This window comes from Schistocerca serialis, chromosome 2 (genome assembly GCF_023864345.2).
Source record: "Schistocerca serialis cubense isolate TAMUIC-IGC-003099 chromosome 2, iqSchSeri2.2, whole genome shotgun sequence".
Taxonomy (NCBI): domain Eukaryota; kingdom Metazoa; phylum Arthropoda; class Insecta; order Orthoptera; family Acrididae; genus Schistocerca; species Schistocerca serialis.
The window spans coordinates 710,915,631-710,939,470 of record NC_064639.1 but is presented as its reverse complement, the minus strand read 5'-3'; the positions used below and the strand labels follow the sequence as shown (position 1 = coordinate 710,939,470).

The 23,840-nt window shown below is 37.7% G+C and overlaps 1 long non-coding RNA gene across 1 annotated transcript in view; it reads right to left on the bottom strand.

The window, feature by feature from the left end:
* LOC126457892 (uncharacterized) overlaps positions 1-20,123 on the bottom strand; it is a 79,552-nt gene extending 59,429 nt beyond the window's left edge. The window contains exons 1-2 of the long non-coding RNA XR_007585546.1: positions 17,472-20,123; positions 13,982-14,054 (exon numbers count right to left, since the gene is read on the bottom strand). This is a non-coding gene — a long non-coding RNA (uncharacterized LOC126457892). The remainder of the gene's footprint in view (positions 1-13,981; positions 14,055-17,471) is intronic.
* Between the last annotated feature and the right edge of the window lie 3,717 nt (positions 20,124-23,840).

Genomic DNA, 23,840 nt, shown 5'->3' with positions numbered 1-23,840 from the left:
AATAGGCTACAACCCTGTCTTCTCCCTTCTCAACCACTGCTTCCCTTTCATGTCCCTCAACTCCTATAACTGCAGTTTGGTTTCTGTACAGAAAATAGCCTTTTGCTCCCCGTATTTAACCCCTGCTAACTTCAGAATTTGAAAGAGAGTATTTCACATAAAATTATCAAAAACTTTCTCTAAGTCTGCAAATGCTAGAAATGTAGGTTTGCCTTTCCTTAATCTTCTAAGATAAGTCGTAGGGTCAGTACTTTCTCATTTCTATGGAATCCAAACTGATCTTTCCTGAGATCAGCTTCTACCAGTTTTTCCATTTGCCTGTTTTTCCATTTGCATGGCTTGCAGCCATGACGTATTAAACTGATAGTTTGGTAATTTTCACACCTGTCAACACTTGCTTTCTTTGGGATTGGAATTATAATATTCTTCTTGAAATCTGAGGGCATTTCACCTGTCTCATACATCCTGCACACCAGATGGAAGAGTTTTGTCATGGCTGGCTCTCCCAAGGCTGTCAGTAGTTCTAATGGAATGCTGTCTACTCCTGGTACCTTTTATTTGACTTAGGCCCTCAGTGCTGTGTCACATTCTTCATGCAGTATCATATCCCCCATTTCATCTTCATCTATGTCCTCTTCGATTTCCATAATATTACCCTCAAGTACATCGCCCTTGTATAGATAGATAGTATCTATCTTACGCCTTTTGATATATGCCTCTACTTTCTTACATTTTTCCTCCTGCCATCCTTGCTTAGCCATTTGGCACTTCCTGTCAATCTCATTTTTGATACATTTGTATTCCTTTTTGCCTACTTCATTAACTGCATTTTTATATTTTTTCTTTCATCAATTAAATTCAGTATTTCTTGTGTTACCCAAGGATTTTTACTATCCCTTGTCCTTTTACCTTCTTGATCCTTTGCTGCCTTCACTATTTAATCTCTCAAAGCTACCCATTCTTCACCTACTGTTTTTCTTTCCCCTGTATTGGTCAATCGTTTCCTAATGCTCTCTCTCAAACTCTCTACAACCTCTGGTTCTTTCAGTTTATTCAGGTCCCATCTCCTTATATTCCTATTGTTTTGCAGTTTCTTCAGTTTTAATCTACAGTTCATAACCAATAAATTCCAATCAGAGTCCACATCTGCCCCTGGAAATGTCTTACAGCTTAAAACCTGGTTCCTAAATCCCTGTCTTACCATTATATAATCGAAATGAAATCTTGCAGTGTCTCCAGGCCTCTTCCACATATACAACCTTCTTTCATGATTCTTAAACCAAGTGTTAGCTATGATTAAGTTATGCTCTGTACAAAATTCTGCCAGGCAGCTTCATCTTTCGTTCCTTACCCCAGTCCATATTCACCTACTACTTTTCTTTCTCTTCCTTTTCCTACTATTGAATTCCACTCCCCAATGACTATTAAATTTTCATCTCCCTTAACTATCTGAGTAACTTCATTTAGCCTATCATACATTTCTGCAATCTCTTCATCATCTGCAGAACTAGGTTGCATATAAACTTGTACTACTATGGAAGGCATGGACTTTGTGTCTATCTTGGCTTCAATAATGTGTTCATTATGCTGTTCGTAGCAGCTTACCCATGCTCCTATTTTCTTATTCATTATTAAACCTACTCCTGCATTAGTCCTGTTTGATTTTGTATTTATAACCCTGTATTCACCTGATCAGAAGTCTTATTCCTCTTGCCACTGAACACTAATTCCCACTATATCTAACTTTAACCTATCTATTTCCCTTTTTAAATTTTCTAGCCTACCTGACAGATTAAGAGATCTGACATTCCACACTCCAATCCATAGAACACTAGTTTTCTTTGTCCTGATAACCTTGCTGTTTATGGAACAAAATCAACAGAGGTAAAGGAATTTCCAGAGTACTCCAAGGAAGTGTGATAGGACCATTACTGTTTATAATATACATAAATGATATAATAGAAAGTGTCAGATGCTCTCTAAGGCTGTTATCAGATAATGCAGTTGTCTATAACAAAGTAGCAACACCAGAAGATAACAACAATTTGGAGAATGACCTCCAAAGAATTGGTGAATGGTGCAGGCTCTGGCAGTTGACCCTGAACATAAATAAATGTAACATATTGTGCATACATAGGAAAAGAAACCCAAAACTGTAGAGCTACAGTATTGATGAAAAACCACTGGAAACAGTATCTACCGCAAAACATCTAGGAATATCTATCCAGAGTGACCTTAATTGGAATGACCACATAAAACAAACAGTGGGAAAAACAGATGCCAAACTGAGAGTCATAGGAAAAATCTTAAAGAAATGTAACTCATCATGAAGGAAGGGGCTTATAAGATGCTTGTTCAACCAATTCTTGAGTTGTGTTCACCTATCGGGAATACCTACCAGGTAGGACTGATTGGGGGGGGGGGGGGGGGGAGGGAGGGAGGGAGAGAGAGAGAGAGAGAGAGAGAGAGAGAGAGAGAGAGAGAGAGAGGGAGGGAGAGAAGGAAGATCCAATGAAGAGCAGCACATTTCATCAGGGAATCATTTATCTGGTGCAAGAGAGTTACGGAGATGCTCAACAAACTCCATTGGCAAATGTTACAAGAGAGGCCTTGTGCATCATGGAGAGATTTGCTACTGAAATTTCGGGAGCATACCTTTGAGGAAGAGTCAGACAGCATATCACATCCTCCCACATATGTCTTGCACAATGACCAGGAGGAGAAAATTCAAGAAATTAGAGCCAGTACAGAGGTTGCAGACAACCATTCTTCCCATGTGCAATCTGTGAGTGGAGCAGGGTTGGAGGGTTCAGTTAGTGGCACAAAAGCTCCCCACCACCGCACGCCATTAGGTGGCTTGCAGACTATGACATAGCTGTAGATATAGATGAAGTTATTTATTAAACAGGAACTGCACTGAGCCAGAGGAACAAACACTAATTCTGTACAAGAAGTAAAAAAAGAAAATATGGTGGCATTTTATGTTATTTAAATTATAGTTAATTTATTGGTGAATAAATTTGTTTGAATAATTATCCAGAGAGAGATTTATTTGAACAACACTCATCTCTTTTCAACAATGTATCTTATGCTTCCTTTCTCTTTCCATCCTTATTATCAACTATAACAAGTCTCATGAGTTCATTTGCTCGATTTACTGACAAAAGCCTATGGGATAGATAGAGTGATGCTTTTTTTGTTAATTACAAGCAAAGCTGACAATTGTATTTTGTTGTCATGTTCCTCAACATACCTCTTTTTAATTTGTTCTGGACAAAAAATGACTCAATATCAATGTAATTTTAGCAGCCGACTGAAAGCAAGCATTATTTTATCAACTATTTTTTCATGCAAATACACAGTTCCACAACTGAAACAATGACCTTCAGTAATATTCTATATTCAATTATCACTTTCATTTTTGTTATACTGTGGTAACATTTCATGAATCCCAGGCATACAGCAACATGGAAAATCAACAACTAAAGGGAATTTATAATAGTAAATGCATTCAAATGCTTTCCAGGCCCATTTTTGCTGCTACACTGTGACAAAGCTGTGTAGAATCTATGTTTCCTTACTTGCATATCTTGGTTTGAAGGTATTAATCAACAACTCTGACAAGGCTATGACTTGCTAAAATCGTACCCTGACACGAGGTCCAGCCTTTTGATATTTTTCCCACTAGAGCTAGAATAACTTTTCATTGGCCCCCTCTCCCTTTCCTCAATATCTGCAATATCCCGATCAGGCCCCAGGCTCCTTTTGCACTGTGTACCACCATCAGAGTAACAGGCTTCTGGAGCAGTGGCACAGCAACATAAAAGCTACACTCATGTGCCACACGGTGAGGCGTGGCACCTTATATCGTTCCTGTCTAGAGCCTGTATATCAGGAGAATAACTCATGTGTGCACAGTGACAGACAGTCTTAAGTGGATTCAGTTGAGTATGTAGTTCTAATTTTCATCTGCTAGAGGATAGTAGCAGGCAGGACTAAACAGAAAGAACTATAATGTAGTTAATAATTCTAACCACCAGAGTCCAGTAGTGCACAGAGAAATTCAAGGAACAGGTCAAGAGAATGTTTTTGTGAATAGTTCTGTTTATTTCTTGAAGGATTTTTTGTTTATTTATGTTTGTACAGTTTTGTATATGCTTTTTAGTAGTGTGAATGATGCACAAATGTGGTCTAAAGTAAATATGTAGATCATTGTTCTACTGATGAACACTGTATGAACTAGTGTGAGAAAGTTTTAAGACAGTGTGAATGCAGACGATGGAGAATTTTGTAGCATAATATGTTAACTAACTTTATGGTGAAAAGAAAGCTAATTCAAGTTCAAATGAAAATAGTTCATAATATAAAGTATAAACAAAATATCAGAATGTTAAATATTTATTTTGGGAAAAGTACAGCTCGAAAGTGTGTTATTTGTTGATTGTTTTGCCATGAAAAGTGCGGACTAACAAGGAAGAATAATGTTTTTCTATTGGCCTTAAAATAAAAACTGACCAACCAGAATGGAGTAGTCTTCATGTGTCTTTTCTCGTAGAGATATGGAATGCTTACAGAAGTCTAAGAGTCAGAGCCAGGCCTTTCAATGGCATAGTCATCTGTAGTATGAGCTCTGAAGGATGTTATAATTTGCCGGTTTTAGTTATGCTACATTTTCAAAAGTGTTTTAAAGTGAAAGCATATTTATTCCAGTGTGTTTTTCAGAAAGTATGGATTGTGTAAGTAATTTTGTGTATGAGAAAAGACAGTAATTCTATGTCACATATTGAGCAGATTGGTGACTAAAAACCTGAGTGCATTAGACACCATTAAACTTAATAGTATGGTGAGCATTTTCATTTAATAACAATCTGTGCTTAGTAGCTGTTCAGAATGAAAGGTTTTGTGCATGACTGTGTTAGATTAGCGTGGACTTGGCAGTGAACATGTACATTATCAAGGTTCAGAATATACTGAAGTTTTGCTAGTATTTCCACTTTGCATTCAAAATTAAGATCTTTTCCCAATTCTTTGTATAGTTATGTTGTATTCAGCAGAGTGAAAGTTGCAGTATGGTAGGTTTCTGCTCGGCTTTCCTACTGGTGATCTGCTGCAATGAGTTCACAGGTAGGTGCAGGTAATGGACAAAAAAAGCTGCACCGCTGAAGACAGTGCATCTGCGCCAGGAAAACATTTAAAAACCCGTAGTACACTGAATCTGCAGTTGAGAGAAATTTTGTGAAAGACCGTATAGTGAATAACAATGAAAAATTTAGTAAATTGGTACATGAAGAATGTTGAACGAAACCCGTTTAAAGTTGCTGGAGAGACTTACAGGAAAGAATAAGATGTTAGTCACAATAACAATGCTGGTGCCTCAAAGCAGCAGACAGTGTCACAGCAGTATCAATGAGCAGCAGTACAGCAGGGCAGTGCTGCCAAGTTACATGATGAGCGGGGACCCTGAAACTAGTACAGCAGATGAGCAGGTCGGACTCACAGTTTCAGCGTGCCGAGGCTGCAGCATTCAATGTATGATAAGTTTGTTGCATTTGTTGTGTATGTGCTGAAAGACTGAGTAACATAAACATGATAAAAGAGGAAGAACTCTCAGTCAGTGTAAGTGCTTCACAAATTAGCATGCCTGGACAGAGAGAAGGAGTAGATGTTAAATTAAAAGAGGAGGTTTTGATGATATTTCTGTGTTATTTGCGGACAGTGGAGTAGAATCTGCTTCAAGGATGTCAGTTAATGTAACTAGTGGGGATAATGTAAATTCTGAAAGTAACATTAAGCATGAAATTGGTAACAACCAATTGTGTAATGACAGTGTTATTAGGATTACTGAATCAAATGTGTCAAATGTGGATACTACATTTGGTATGGTACCATTGAAACAAGGTGAACAGGAAACAGTAATGCAGGAAATAGAACCTGTAAGTATGCAAGAAATGTTTGCAGCATTAATGGGTTCTATAAAATATGGAAACAAACAACATACTAATTTGGCTCAAACAATTGGTCAGAAAATTAGTAAACTTGATGAAAAACTCAAAAAGCACACAGCAGTTTTAAAAGGAATATGGAAAAATGATTTGAAGTAATTAGAAAGTAAAGTGGATGGCAAAATTTCTCAAGTTGAGAATAACTGCCAACAATTCATTAAAACTGTAAAAACTGAATTAACAGATGCCTTGAAAAAAGTTGCTATTAAAAACAAACAAAGGGTAGATTTGATAAAAGAAAGTGTGCAGAAAGTAGAGGTCAAAATAGCAGTGGTAGAGTATATATGTGCAAATAATCACAAATTGTTATACAGTAAAATCAGTTCTGAATGAACCAAATATATGAATGAAGTAAAAAGTGTGTCTGACTGATTGGGTGTATCTGAAGAAAATGTTCTTCAACTAACTAACCAGGTAGAAGAGGTTGAAAATAGGTTGGATGAGCATAGCAATAGATTACACTAAGTTGAAACTAATCTCAGACATGGAACTAACAGCAGTGGGTGTAGTTTTGTAGTACAATTCTCTTAAATATCATATGTCACTAACAGGCAATTTTTTCATTTTGATCCAACGGGAAATGTACATCCAAAAGAATTTTGGAATGACTTTGAAGGAGTTCTACCTAGTTTGGGTCAGACAGATAAAAAATAGGTTTTATTATGTCTAAATTCCATGGAGAGGCTAGATCTTGGGGGGTTATCACAACTGAACAGAATGATACTCTAGATAAATTTAAAGAGGAGTTTTTTTTAAACAATGTTGGGGCACGCAAAAACAAATGGAGTTTCTAAATAGCTTCTGGGCTGGGAAAAGTTTAATCCCAGAGAGGAAAGTGTAAGAAAGTTCATGTTAAAGTGGATGACAAATTTGTCACATTTAAACAATAAAGTTGAGCCTGAACAAACTGTTATGGGTGTGGAAGGTAAACTGCCCACGAACTGGCGAAACAAAATTATTGTAGCTCTGAGGGATGACATTCATAAATTCATTAGTTATTTGGAGAGAGGTGAGAAGTTGTTGCATGAGGTGGAGCATGCAAATTGTAATGTCAGACCACTAAATAATGCAGAACTGTGGCAGAACATAAACATTAACAGAATTGGCATGTATTGTGGAAATAGCAGGAGCAGAGGTGCTGGGAGGTGGTGATAACCAGCAAATGATAGGCGAAATAATGTAATGGGGAGCAGGTGCAAATTATTGATCATATTCTCCTGTGTGAGAGGATGATGTTGTGCCAAGGTGACAGCAAATGAGGTTAAATGTAAGAAATGGTACAGAATCCCAGAATCTGTCAAACTAAATGCTATCTCTGAAAGGGCTAGCATTTACAAGACAAGAAGTAGTAATTTGAACCAGCTAGCAAAACCCTTTGTACATGATAGCACTAAACAGGCAGGGATTATAAGTGAGGAACAGAAGAAGGTAGTAACAACATAAGCTACATAAAGATGTACAGAGGTTTAGGTGATTTTTTGACAGCACTGTATTGCAGGCAAAATGGATGATGTATTAGTAGAAAATGTGACAGATCCTGATTTCCAGACAGTGTTTAGCAACCAAGTTGAGGTTGAGTCATGTTCTAGGGAAGGAGAAAGTACAGAAGCTGCAGAATTATGAAAGATTAGTGATGTCAATGTAAAAGAAATACTAATATCTATAAATGATGATATTTGTGAGGCTACAAGGGAGAGGCAGGAAAATGGTGACCAAACTGGGGGTCAGGCAAATAAATGTGAAAAAAAGAAAGAGAGAGAGGAAAGGGAGAATGCCAAAACGCTGGAAAAAATAATGAGCTGTCATTAGTGGACAGTATAGTTAGTATGGGGGAGAAAAGTGATGAGGGTAATCCTGTAAAAATATGTGTAATTTCTGGAAACAGGGAAGGTTTTCATACAAGGGAGGTTGTGAGCAATTTGCTGGAGGATTGTTCTGACAATAGCAATGAAAGGCAGGTATTGAGTCAGCCAGTAATTTGTCTGCAAGTGTGTAATGAAGAAGTACAGGGTTTCGCAGATAGTGGCAGTGATTTATGTGCTATGAGTAAAAGTTGGTTAGAATCATTGCCAAATAGAAATGAACTTGTATTAATGGTAGTAATGTGGGTGCAGATAATTGTAGCTGAAACCTGTTAAACACGAAGTTCTGTTTCCAGTGAAAATAAATGGTGGGAAAGTACTCCATAACTTCCTTATAATCCCTGATCTATGTACAAAAATGCTAATTGGTCTAGATTTCTTTAACCAGTACAAAGGGAGATTAAATTTTAATCAAAATGTAGTAATTTTTGAAATAAATTGGAAAGATGTGGTTGTACCATTTTTTCAAAAAAATAATTTGACCTAAGAATACCAATTAGGTACTGCAGAAGGATGGAAGATTTAGAGGGCTACAATGAGTATGGGGATCATGTGGGGGTGGACCTGAGGAAATGAAGGTGGTACAAGAAAAAAATAGAACAAAAAGATACATTAGTCCAGAGTTAGGTGTGAGCTAGGCTTGGTGGCCTCAAAGGGCATTGCAACCTATGCAATGCTAGCTGTTTGATGAACACCAGGTGCTCAAGTTATTGACAATGATATTTCAGTTTCTTTTTGTATTGTAATCTTCCTCTTCTATCATTCTGAGCTGAATCGATCATCTTTAATTTTCTTATCTGTGAATGAAGGTGTTTGAGAGTCTCAGAGGGCATCATGGTGTCTTATGACAAAATATGATTTATGGTGAGAGAAATGGGGGTCATACTGTAATGGAGTGAAGTGACCACATAAGTATGTTGATGTAGGTAAATAATTAAGGTACGAAAGTGATGATGTAAAGGGAAAGTAGAAAAAGGGTGCATTATCCTAATGAAAGCTGACAGTAAGGATTGACTTAAGTAATATGAGAAGTTATTCCCTGGTATGTGTAAGGGTACAAAACATTAATGTATCAGTAAAAATAATGGCAGGCAGTAATGAATATCCTGTTGGAATATCTAGAAATAAACTGGAGGCTGAGTGAAATGTAGGGAAATGAAAGTAACTGGGTGTGACAAGTGCAGTTAATAAAGGAGATTTTCATGATGAATACTAAAGTGTAGTGGTCAGGAAAAGGTGTGCTGTAATGATGAAATCAGATATACAATACCACATAGTAAAGTAAATTTAACAAATATGATGAAAAATATACCTGGATAAAGCTGAAAAACATTTATTATGAAAGGAATATCAATGAATGTGAAGATAGTAATCATATATATTGCAAATAAAAAATTGTGATTTCTCTTCAATAGTGGTAAAAAATATGAAGAAGAAGTGATGCAAAGAGATGCTGCATAAAAGTGGTAACTGTGTATTATTAGATGTTTGTAAATAATTGCTTTGTGTGAAATATGTTTTTCACAATTAAATTTTCTCCAGTTGAGTTAAAGTAAAGAAAAAGTTTAAGTTTTGCTTTCAATAGCAACTAATTTTTAAAAAAAATTAATTTAGTCTTATAGAGGAAATAAATTCTTGAAAAAAATTTTCTAGTTGATTTCGCCTTGCTGATTAAAGTAAAATAAAGCAGCAACACTCTGTTAATTTACTTTCATTTCAAGTCAAGTTAAATGAAATATAAAATTTGTAAATAATTTCTTGTAATAATAAAAGATTGTCTATTAGAATGTATGGAAAGAAAGTAGTCTTAGATGGAAGTATGGTTTCAGGGACAACTTTGCATGTAAACTCTGGAAGGACAGATATGTGGAGAATGGAGGAATGTTATGGACACTACAATACAGAGGTGCCATAATCAAAAACCAAGGAAATGTATGTGATGAAAAGATGACAGTGATGTGCTAGTGCTATGTATGATAAAATGCCATTATTACATGAAAGGACACAAATCATAGTGGCTTTAAATAAAAACAAGTAGTTCACTTCAAAAGACTTTCATAAAACTTGAATTTATAAATGAAAAAGTTATTAAAATGTTGAAAATTTGTTTTGAAAATTTGCATCAATTTTGTCAAGTAGGAAATGATTTTTCATAAAGAAATTAAAACATTAGGCTAGATTAGACTAGACTGACAAGTCTGGAGTAAGAAATTTGTAATTTCAGTTTATAGGAATGAGAATATTTTGAAAGATTTAAAATTTGAAGCCAGGATTGATAATTTGTATAATTCTAAAATTTTTGGAAACAAACTTTATAATCATAGGGGGTGTGAAGCAGACGATGGGAAATTTTTTATCATAATATGTTAACTAAGTTTATGGTAAAAGGAAAGCTAATTCAAGTGCAAATGAAAGTAGTTCATAATGTAATTTGTAAACAAAATATCAGAATGTTAAATATTTATTTTGGCTTCAAATGGCTCTAAGCACTATGGGACTTAACATCTGATGTCAACAATCCCCTAGACTTAGAACTACTTAAACCTAACTAACCTAAGGATATCACACACATCCATGCTTGAGGCAGGATTCAAACCCATGACCATAGCAGCAGTGCGGATATGGACTCAAACACCTAGAACCGCTCGGCCACAGAGGCCGGTCCTATTTATTTTGGGAAAAAGTAAAGTTTGAAAGTGTGTTATTTGTTGGCTGGTTTGTCATGAAAATCGTGTATTAACATGGAAGAATAATGTTTTTCTATTGACCTTAAACAAAACTGATGAATCAGAATGGAGTATTCTTTGGGCATTGTTTCTCTTAGAAATATAGAATGTTTGCATAGTGAACAGATTGGTGACCAAAAATTTGAGTGCATTAGACCCTGATAAACTTAATAATATGGTGTGCATTTTCATTAAAGAACAATCTGTGTTTAGTAGTTGTTCTGATTTCAGGAAAATAAGTTATCATAAATTTGCTAACATGAACGAAAATGTCTGTGCATGACTGTGTTAAGATTAGCATGGTATTGGCAGAATATACCAATGTTTTGTCAGTATTTTCACCTTTCATTCAAAGTTAAGACCTCTTCCTGATTCTTGGAAAAGTTACATTGTATGCTACCTGGTATGAGTTGCAGTACAGTAGGTTTCTGATCGACTTTCCCACCAGTGATCTGCTACAATGAGTTTACAGGTAGGTGCAGGTAATGGATGAAAGAAACCATGCCGCTGCTACAGGACTATGGTACTACTAGGCATTTGTACGGCATTCAAGGAAGGCCTACTCAGAACACTAATAGATATCTTGTATGGAGAACCACTCACACTCCCAGCAGGGTTCATTCCACTAACTGAGTTCTTTGAACCAGCAGACTTACCAGCACAGGCGCTGTGGATGATGAACCACATCATCGATTTCCCTATCCTATGGCTCCTACTCTGTGGCTGTCCCCACACAAGACTTGCCTTATGCATCCTCCTACCACCACTGATGCCAGCCCTGTCACTGGAAAAAGGAAGGAAATCAAAGGAAGAATCATGTGGGGAATGAAACATGTCAGGTAAAAGCTGTAATGTAAACATTGTTTCGCCATCTACACTGGTATTACTACCACCAAGTTATCAGTTAGGATGACTGGGCATAGGCAGAGGGTCTATACTAGCAATACACAATATCCTGTGCAGGGCATGCTCTACAGCGTAACCATCATAACTTCAGTGCCTGTTTCACCACACATGCCATCTGGATTCTTCACCTACACCAGTTTCTCAGAATGCCACAGGTGGGAACTGGCATTACATGTCCTAGGTCCTGACTTCCCACCTGGCCTTCATTTCCTTGGTCTCAGCATTTCTACTAAGTAACTATTCCTTTCTGCACTTCCCTTTATCTTTACATACCTATTATTTTCCAATTTTTCTTCCCCCCCCCCCCCCCCCCCCTCTCCCTCCCCTGTCCTCCTCCCCGTCCATCACCACATATTGCACACGTAGTTTACCACTTTTTATTAACTCATGCATGATATTTTTTCAGTAATCTCTGTCTTGCTTAATACCCCATCTTCCACTTCTTAGCATTCAGGTTTCCAAATCTCATATGGTGCAGTTCCCAACAATCAGTGTTTCCCTCTCATCTCAAACAGTAAGTTTCCCCTGACCCAGCATTCTGACTGAATTGTCTCTAATTTTCCCAATTTCTTAAACCTCATAAATCCTATTCCTTCATTGCTCATCCTTACCCTTCAATTTCCCTACCAGAAGAAGGAGCCACTGTCTCTAAAGTTTGCACATTTCCTTAATATTTACATTTGCTTTCTCCTGCAACTGTTTGATGAGTAAATCTTTTTCTATCCAGTTGTATTATATTTTAAAAAATTGATTAATTTCATTGATATATTAGGTTTATTATGTGGTAGCTCTCTCTGTTGAAATAAATCTGTACCTCTTTGATGCCTGTTCAGTAGTAGATGATGATATGTCTGTGTCAGATGAACCATTCTGAACCATTTATATTCTGAATACATTTCATCGTAATTGCAAAACTTTTTTTCGTTGTGGTAGTTTTTGGGATCATTATGATGTTAGGCAACTATTATTTGAAATTTCATTTACCATATTATATTTTTTGCACTAAATTTTGAAAATCTGTTTCTTTCATTTTTGTCTTGCTTATCAAAATGTCAATCATCGTATGAAATTACAACTCCTTCTATCATCACTAATTTGCAGACAGTTGAGCATTTAATGGTATTTTGATACCAAAACTTCATTACAAAATTATGCCAAAATTATTAATCTGTTATGTATTTAAAATTAATTCCTGTAAATTCCTGTAAATAGTCATCTTTGACTCATTGTACCATCAAGTTATGTTAAATTTGTTTGTTATACATTTTATATGAGTGTTGAGAGTCTTTGGTATGTGTTGAGAGAGGACGGATCTGGTGAGGCATGGCTATGACTTGCCTCTATGTAAGATGGAATGTAATGATTACTATTTCAACTGAATCCAGTCAAATACATGTTAAATAAAAATGATTATATTCACATAGCAACAATTTTGAGAAAGAATGCAAATATTTAAAGCTGAAAGCCAGGGTTTATTTCCAAAGTGACCAATTTCATTCGAACTGTTGCATGGTTATAATGAGAGTTACTATGATAGTTCATTTATTGTGAACTAAGTTTCGTCACAGAAACACAGTACAATTGGGCCTCTCATAATTCATGGCTGAGCCATGGATCCAGTGAGACAGTCAAGATACCGGTAAGTATTTACATTGTTTGAAGATTTATGTAACAATCATTTTAAAGAGACTCTACAGTGCCATTTCCCATTGAATGTTGTCATAAATTTATACTTCAAATATGAATGACAGAAAAATGTTTGAGAATTTTAACTTTATGAATTTTATTATCTGGATGTTAATTAGAGGACAGGGATGGACTGTTTAGACTGTCATTCTTGAAATGCTAAGTGCTACCCTTCTAGAGTATTGGAATCCATTTACTAGATCTCTGATAGCCACAATTTCTTCAGGAATTAATGATCCAAATATTTTGTATCTTTTGGCTTCCAGTGCTTTACACTGGGAGATTATATGCAGCCTGTATTACACAGTCCGAATTTAAGAAATACTTTCTATTCCTATGATGTGTGGGCAATTAAACTTCCAATGAGCAGTCATTAGACCTACCATGAGTTTTTTCTCTCCTTTTCCCCCCTCATTTGTTGTTTCTTTGAATGTAGATGCTATGATCCTTGTAAAGCCTATGTAGATTCTTGTCTACACATACCATGATAGCAAATATTTCCAACTATAATACCATAGCCAGTGTTGGTGGAGAGATTGTACTCTACATTTGAGGCTTATATAATAATAATTACATTTTTGGATGCTTCTTGTCACAAGCCAACTATTAAAATGAAGGATATCCTCTTTTATGAAATCCACCCAAGCAAGAGAAACAAAACATGCTGACCGAATTTGGATGGTTCATTTCAAGCAATACCAAATACATCTTTGAGTGTCATTAATGAAGGTCTGTAATTATCAAATAACCAAAACAGTTAGAAATTAAACTCATGGTACCTATCAGCTAATATACTTACCATTAATTGCTGCCAGCAAAGAAGTATCTGTTGTTTTTTGTGATGACATCTGGGATGGCCGCACGGGAAAAATCTACAAAATTAGGAAATGAGCAATGTTTTTTCATAGTAACAACAAACTGCAAAACTGGTGTGATAATGTGGCTGCTTAGTTGAATTGCATATACTAAAGCAACATAAGTTGTGATGTAATTCTTTCCAAATAGAGTTAAATTTTAATGAGAGCATCAACAGTTCATACGATAATTGTTACACAAATATTTACAAATTAATAAAAGTTATCAAAATCTGTTAGGTTAACTACATTGATAGAGACTTCATATCCTTGTTATACACTGAAGCACCAAAGAAAGTGGTATAGGAATTCATATTCAAATACAGAGATATGTAAACAGGTACAATATGGCACTGCAGTCGACAACACCTATATAAGACAATAAGTGTCCGGCACAGTTGTTAGATTGGTTATTGCTGCTACAATGGGAGGTTATCAAGATTTAAGTGAGTTTGAATGTGGTATTATATTTGGCACATGAACAATGGGACACAGCATTTCCGAGGTAGCGATGAATTGGGGATTTCCCCTTACGTCAGGTTTACAAGTGTACCATGAATATCAGGAATCTGATAAAACATCAAACCTCTGACATCACTGTAGCTGGAAAAAGATCCTGCAAGAATGGGACCAATTATGACTGAAGGGAATCGTTCAACATGACAGAAGTGAAACGCTTGTTCAAATTGCTGCAGATTTCAATGCTGGGCAATCAACAACTGTCAGCATATGAACCATTCATCAAAGGCCCACTCATGTACCCTTGATGACTGCATGATACAAAGCCTTACACCTCACCTGGGCCTGTCAACACCAACATTGGTATGTTGATAACTGGAAACATGTTGCCTGATGGCACGAGTCTCATTTCAAATTGTATCGAGAAGATGGATGTGCACATGAACCTATGGACCCTGCATGTCAGCAGGGGCTGTTCAAGCTCATGGAGGCTCTGTAATGATGTGGTGTGTGTGTGTAGTTGGAGTGATATGGGACCCCTTATATGTCTAGATATGACTCTGACAGGTGACACGTATGTAAGCATCCTGTCTGATCAACTGATCCATTAATGTTCATTGTGCAATCCAATGGACTTTGGCAATTCCAGCAGGACAGTGCAACACCCCTCATGTTCAGAATTGCAGACTTGGTCTAGGAACACTCTTTTGAGTTTTAACACTTACGCTTTCCACCAAACTCCCCAGACATGAATGGTATTGATCATATCTGGGATGCCTTGCATTGTGCTGTTAAGAAGGGATCTCCACCCCATTGTACTATTATAGGTTTATGAACAGCCCTGCATGATTCATCGTTTCAGTTCCCCCAGCATTATGTCAGACATTAGTCGAGTCCATGCCATGTCATGTTGCGGCACTTCTGCATGCTCGCGGGGGCCCTACACAGGATTAGGCAGGTGAACCAATTTCCTTGGCTCTTGAGTGTATTTCAGTCCATAAAAGTAATTCATTTTATTCTATTTTCCTAACTTAAACTTTTAAGATGGTTATTGACAGTAAGTGCTGAATGCACTACTTTAATTTGTTGCAAAACATTCTGAAAAAGAAAAGGACTGCACAAGTGTGCGCATGCGCCCACCCAACCATCCACCCACTCACCCCCCCCCCCCCCCCCCCTCCACACCATGTGTGTGTGTGTGAAAAAGAAAAAGAGCAAAATACAAAAAAATATATGTGTAATGATAGCACTATTTCTGTCTCCCCCAACCTCCCTGTGTTTCTTAATTTGTGTTAAAATTTTCTATAAATGTGATACTTTGCAGACTGTATAAGAATGCCTAACACAAGTGACACTGCTTGAAGTAAATTAATTCTCATTTAATGACCATTTTATTATTTCAACCTCAAAAACAGTTTTTGATCATATTCAGTGCCTGGAAGTCGTTTTTTATATTTCTTATTTATCCTAGTGAAGTTTGGAGACTGTACTCGGTCTCATTTTGTATTTGAAGAGGAATTTTTTCTCAAAAGAACATTTTCATATAGGATGCTTTATTGTCATATGGTGGTGGGCATATCAAGTAACCACTGAGTAAGGAAAATTTTGTAGTTCTATGGAATTCATTTACCACACAATGCAAAGCATTGCATTTTCAACCTGAATGTTGGACTGAATCAGGTGGTTGAGTGCATACAGCCTTTGTGCAAGGACTGTACATAAGATAATGATATATTGAATGTAAGTGGAGAGAAATGGTTATGGTGACTTCTGACAAGTCTTACATTTCATTGGCACTAATGGGTACTATTGGGAGATGGGGCTACATATGCTCTGCACATCAACAGGGCTAGTAAGGGCAGGTTGGTGAAGTTAATTAGTGGATTATAACAGGTGGGTATGGGGTCCATATTGTCGTCAAACACCTGTTGTCATGGACTGGAGGACTACACCTTTTTTGGGATAAATCATTGTGATTTAACAGAACAGAACAAGATTTAATGAAAACTAGAATTCCAAACACATAGAAAAATGTGATCCTGTCAATTGATGATTACACAAAGTAGGAAAAGGCAGATTGCTACTTACCATAAAGAAGACACAAGTTGCAGACAGGCACAATTAAAAGACACTTACATAGAGCTTTTGGCTACAGCCTTCATTAGCAAAGAGAGACACACACCATTTACACACACAAGCAAGCACACCTCAAGCACACACAACTACCAACTCCAGCATCATGGGCTGGAATTGTAAATTCCATTAAACAATGTAGAATATAACTTCATAATTGTTGGGATCTATATAAGCAACAATGGCTGCAGCTGAATCGAGTTAGTATGGAGTCAGTCTCGACACAGTTTTGACATCAGTCCTATATCATGTTTTAGGTACAAAACCCAGTGTTAGTTTTATCTACATTTTTCTGAAATAAACTTGTTTCAGTAGTATTTTGACTATTTCAGATGTGGCATTTATGTGATTAAACCAGCATAAAATCTCCTAACATACAGAAATTAGACCTAGATGTTATGTCAGGTGGAGGAAATATAACAAACCCACATCAACGAAGATCATCGATTATCAGCAAGTTAAATATTTTAAATGTAGCCACTCAAAAAAATTTCAAACCAAAATTCAAAATTATTGACATGGAGAGTGCTGACAGCATTATTGGAAAAAAAAAAGAAAGGAAAAAAAAAACAGGAAATAATGGACAAGGAATGTGACGAAACAAATATTGACTTATGCTCCACTCCTTTCAGTGCTGTCATCATCAGCAGTCAGTAAATGGATATCTTTACCTTCAGGACTTAGCACTGAGCAGGTACTTCCTCATTGATTCTGGAGCAGATGCAAATGTAATTCTGTAGGACCTCTCACCATCACAACCGCTGCCTCCTAGACTGTGATTATGCACTGTTGATATGTCTCTCATTAATGTGCATGGAGCTACTGACCTTTGAATTCACTTACCTGGTGCAGTGTATCAGTGGACATTACACACGGATGATACTGAAGAACCAGTCATAGGCATTGACTTCTTTAAAAATTTTGGTCTGTCACCAGATCTATGAATCACTACTCCACTACACTGTGATACCCATTTCCATACATCCAGCTCATTCAGCTGCCCTATGAATAGTGTTCCTTCATCTGTGACACATTCCTGTCTGCACTTTCTGAGTGTTCCTCTCTAATCTTTGCTTGATTTCCCTACATGTCAAGCTCCCCCGCAAGTGATCAGAGATCAGTGTCTAGCAAGCTCACAATGGCAAGCCCACACAGATTATTAACACCATGACAGAGGTGAACTGCTTCCTGGCAGCAACACATGGGGCTATTAAAACCCCCAAATGCAGATATTAACACTAATGTAATACCTCAGTTCTGGGAGACAATACAATTTAGGTACTTCACCATTACCCACTACATAGACAATATGTGCCTTCAGGGTGCAATTGAATATGAAATGGTCAGGCACTTGAAACATCACGTGTGATAGGGCCATCTTCCAGGATTGTCTCCTTCTCCAAGCTGATGAAGTGGAAGGCAAAATACTATGAGATATTACAGAGAAATGTAATGACATTCTTGAACATCCTGAGAATGAAGGTGTCAGAGTTCACAACAAAAGCAACACCATAGGCAAATACAGACAAAGACTACTGCATGCTATCTGCACAACAAGTAGAATATGATGCAACAAAATGTAGACCCTATTTACACCAGTTTGCTTTGCCTACAGGGGTAGCACACATAGTCACTATGAAAAACAAAACAGTAAGGTAGCTGAACAGAAAGACTCATCCTGCACTGGCACAACACCAGGCACAACCACCCCAGAAATGAACATACAACAGTCTGCTTTCACGAACAGGTCCCCACTGGAGACAAAAAACATGAAGTTACTGTCATGGGAAATGTTCAGTTGAAACACATTGAACTCCACACTACCAGAAGCCATAAAGCAGGAAAAACATGCTACACTACAAAATTACTCAAAATCAGAGCAACAAATGAACAGTCAAGAACACCAATCAGACACTACCAAGGACCCCAAGCTGAACACCATTAATCAAATAAACTATGGAAGCTTAGAAGCTAACCTAGGGCGTAGCAGACTGGGAAACGAGGATGTATTTCAAACAGCTCCTCGCTATGTAATATGAACTAAGCATAAAAACGGGGATAATATCTGCTTCCCAACTACAGAAAAAACTGACAGGATGATTCTAAGAGTCGAAAATCTCCCAACAAACCCCAAAGAACTATGTAAGCTTTTAGGGTAGGCATGTGAGGGAAGGGCAGAGGGCTAAACCTAGGGAAAGTACACAAGGACTTCGTGAGGGCAAATGGATGTGTGTTTCTGGATTTTATACAAACCACACCCAAGAGTTTTTTGTTCACTAGATACCCCTTCTGAGTGTAATACAACTAAATTGCCGGGGTAGTATACTAGTAAAGATGGAACTAGGTAGGCTTTCAGATAAAACAAAAGCAGGCATTGCCTGTGTTCAGGAACCCTTTCTGTGAGGCGAGAAGATTCCAGGGCTCCCCTTACATTACATCACAATAGCAGGAAAACCAAACATGAAAGCCATGATAACAGAAGTAAATAAAAACCTCATAGTAACACAGATCACCCAGTTTTGCTCTGAACACATCACCAAAGAGAAATAACAGACACACGGGATGTGTGGGTCAAGTCGTCTGTATACACTCAATATTCGTGTGGCATAGAATCTTTCTTAGACAAAGAAAAGACATTGCACAACATTAAGAAAGAAAAAGGCTGGTCATTCTAACCAACATCAATGTAAAATCCCATTTGTGGAACTCAGATACAACTGATGACAGAGGACAACTAGTGCTTGACATGGTAAATGAATGCAACCTCTTCACTCTGAATTGGGAGGGACAGCCACCTACCTACTGCAGAGATGCCAGTGGCATAAGTAACATAGATCTTTCTCTAGGGAATGCAAAATTTCTTCCACTAGTCAACATATGAAGGGTATTAGACTGAACCACACATAGCAACCACAACACAATCATCATAACCACACATCAATACACATAACATGGACCATGAATATCAACTATACCATGGGCAAAAACTGACTGGAGCAGCAACAACCATGGTTGACAGAACTGGTGAGATAAGGGAAGGATTCAAGGAACAAGAGAAAGTACTACAAACAAGCAAAGACATCTCCTGAAAGACAGATAAGACTCAACCTGTATCATGACACTAAACAGAAATAGCAAAGACAGTTAAAGACAACAAGGCAAGACTACTGGACCAATTTTGTCAAGACCCAGCTACAGAATGACATCTGGGGACAACCATTCAAGATAGAAAAAGATCAAGTTATGACACTGACAGTTCTGTCCACACCAGAACAAGCTGAAGGCACAATGATCAGAGGATGGAGAAGCACAGCAGAATATCTCCTAAACAGACTCCTCCCTGATGATGACCCCACATAAGATGAGCGATGTCACGCTTACCTAAGAGAGAGAATCATACATCAGTGGCAGTGTATCCATGCCATTCTCACAATAAGAAGGCTCAATGGCAGTCAGCAGGCTTAAAAACTGAAGCACCCAGCACTGACAAAATACCTTCAGATATGTTAAAACAAACAGTAACACAAATCACACCTTTTATTACTAACGTGTTCAATGAGACACTACTAACTGGGAGAGTTTCAAACCTCTGGAAAATTGCTAATTTAGTAGTAGTCAGGAAATCAAAAGACAAAGAGCTAACAGATCCCAAAATGTACTGACCTATCTGCCTCTCAAACACTTATGCAAAGATACAGGAAAGGCTCCTATGTGACCGCTTACAATCACACAGATGCCTCCTCAACCTAATGCCCCATCAATTTGCTTCAAGGGAGGTAGATCAATAGAAGACACTGTCAACCAAGCACTAATAGTAGCAAATAGCATAAGTGACAACTACACAGCTGCCATACTAATTGACATAGTCGGGGCTTTTGACAATGTGTGGTGGTCGTCCCTCTTCACCAGGTTAAGGGAAATGTAGCTATCAGCTTCCCTCTACAATAGCCTCCTTGAGTGTACAGCAGACGTGGAGTGGCAGTGTGGAGGGCTTGTACATGCAAGCTTCTCAAGAGAATAATAAAGGGATGTCCACAGGACTTGATCTGTGGACCACTATTTTGGGACATTGCAATTGAACCCTTGCTGAACACCTTAGACAGTGCTGACAGGGTAAGAGGTGTGGTGGCGTACACAGGTGAACTACTCGTAGTGGTGTCAGCCAACATGAGTGGCACTAGAGACAAAAGGCAGGCAACTGCTTCAGAAAATGAACAACTGGTGCAAAGAAAATAAATTAAAAATAGTGCTCCAAAACACTACAGAAGAAACCAATTCTAAAATTAGACAATACCAGCAAACAGAGGAAGCAAGCCACACATTACCTAGGATTGCATCTTCATGAAAAAGACACTTTCAATGATCATATCAATGTGACAATTGAGAAAGCCTCCAAAATTATGCACAAACTAGCAAGACTCAACACAACTCAGTACAAATTACCTATTAAGATGATAAGGACCTACCACATTGTGATATTTGAATCCACTGCATGTTTCGCTGCAAGTGCTCTAGCTCACAGACAGAACATATGGACTACCAAGGTGATTGCAGGACAAGGTCAGCATAGGGTACTCCTGAGGATGAGTGGAGCCTTCAACACTGCATCACTAGAGGCACTTTGAGTTTTGATGGAGACCTGCCCCATAGACATAACCATATGTTAGAGAGCTGCACTTTTCTGGCTTAAGAGAGGTCAGGGTCAATAAAATCACCAAAATTACAAGAACCAACATTATGAACAAAACACAAATGAAACAGTGATGGATTCTAACATGGCAGAGAGAGTGGGAGGCATCTGACAAGGGCTTCCAAGTACACTCTTTCTTTCCTGATGTATGTGAAAGATTATAACTAAAACATGTCAACCCAAGCTCGGGGATGGTCCATTTCCTGACAGGCCATGGGCCCTACCTGGTACATTTAAACCACATGGACTAACTAACAATGGATTATACATTTGTGGAGAAACTGGGACACCATAACATTTCCTGACAGGCCATGGGTCCTGACTAGTACACTTAAACCATATGGGACTAATTAACAATGGAATACACTAGACTCTTGCTAATCCAGCCATTCCTGGCACATATGGGTGCCATCAAGATCCCATCCCTAAGATTCATACTGACCTGCAGTCCCTCCTAAAAACCTCAGCCTCCTCACAAGGGCTTACACCTCAATCCATAGAACTTCTTATGCCACCCAAACCATGTTCCCCCATCTTTTACCTTCTTTCTAAGATCCACAGACCCAATCATAGTGGCTGTCCTATAGCTGATGGCTTCAAGCACCCACTGAACATGTATCTGCCTTAGCTGATCAACATCTGCAACCCATAGTACAATGACTTCCCTCCTATATTAAAGATACCAACCATTTCCTATATCGTCTGAAATCTGTGCCCACCCCACTCCCATCACACACCTTGCTTGTCACCATTGATGCAATCTCCCTCTGCATCAACATCCCCCACGTACATGGTCTGTCTGCTGTCAAACATTTTCTTAGCCAATGCCCACATGATTCCAAACCTATGACATCCTTCTTGCTCACATTAATTAACTTTATACTTACTAACAATTACTTCACTTTTGAGGAGCAGACGTACAAACAGATCAGGGGTACATCCGTGGGAACCAGTATGGCTCCTTCCTATGCCAACCTTTTCATGGGTCACATGGAGGGTGCTTTTCTGGGATCCATAATCCTTCAACCCCTGGTTTGGTTTAGGTACATTGATGATATCTTTACCATATGGACTCATGGTGAGGCTGGCTCGTTAAAATTCCTGGAATCTCTAACTACCTTCCTCAGTTAAATTTCACATGGCCCTATTTTGAATCCAATGCGGCTTTCCTTGATGTTAATCTTATGCTCAGCAAAGGCCAGCTAGAAACTTCTCTCTGCATCTAACTTACTAACAAACAACAGTAGTCATATTTTGACAGTTGCCAGGCTCTCTGCATCAAACGTCCCCCCCCCCCCCCCCATATAGCCTTAGCATTCAAGCCAGACATATTTGTTCAGTGGCAGACTCTTTACAGCAATAAACCAATAAACCACCACTCTCTCTTGAGCCTTCCCTGGACATAATTATCCCAACAACCTAGTTCAAAAGCAGATTTTCCTGGGCCATCACATCCATTCCTGGTACTGCTGATCTGTCCAAACAACAACTTTGGAGCACCCATTGGCCACTCAGTTATTATCCTGCTCTTGAATGTATTAATCAGCTACTTTGAAAAGACCATAACTCCCTAAAAGCATACAAAAAATAAAAAGAAATTAAGGAGTCTGCATCAATCTGTATTTCCTTCTCATCATGTCCAGTAAGTCTCCCCTGGCCTGGGATCAGGGTGACTTTTCTGAACTATACCCCTTTCCCTAAACTGCTCCAGTCCTATTCCTTCAGCCATCTTCCTTCCCCTTCAGCTCTTCTGCCAGGAGGAGCCATTAGCTGCAAAAGCTTGTAAAAGTTAAACCCTTTTGTGTGTGTGTTCCCTGCCGCCACTTCGTGAAAAGATTTTTTATCTATCCATTCATATTATATTGTCAATGGCAGTACTAGATTATTTTCATTGTTATATAAAGCTCCTATTCTGGTGCATCATGCCATGATGAAGCCTTAATCACAATTGTTATGTGTGATACTTTATACTAGGTAGTTTATGGAATATAGCAAAACAGGACAACAGGTAACAAAAACTATGCTTCTAAACATATCAAAGAATGTGAAGTTTCATAAATGTAATAGCTTGAATGGTAAAATTGTTGGATTAATATATTGATGAGAATAACTCAATTTAAGATGAACTGAAATCAATTAAGATGAACTGTAATTAATTTATAAAGGTGCTGAACTACAAATGAAAAAAAAAAGTCAAAAATAATGAAAACAATCATGTAGTTCATACATACAAAAGTGATAGTTATTATGATGCAGCCAACTGTGAAGACACAGGATGTATGTTAGAAACTAAAATAACAATGTATTTTAAAAGCAATAAAAAATAACTAAGATTTTGTTATGTATGTATATTTTATAAACCATGATTTTGAAATGACAATTGTAATATTCTGATATGGTAACTGTTTCAGAAACATTGCAATGATTTGTAAAACAATTTTCCATAAACAACTTTTCTAAAAGTATTGAAATCTTAATTGTAAATTCCATTACAGGGTGTATACGACCTGGGACAACCAGGA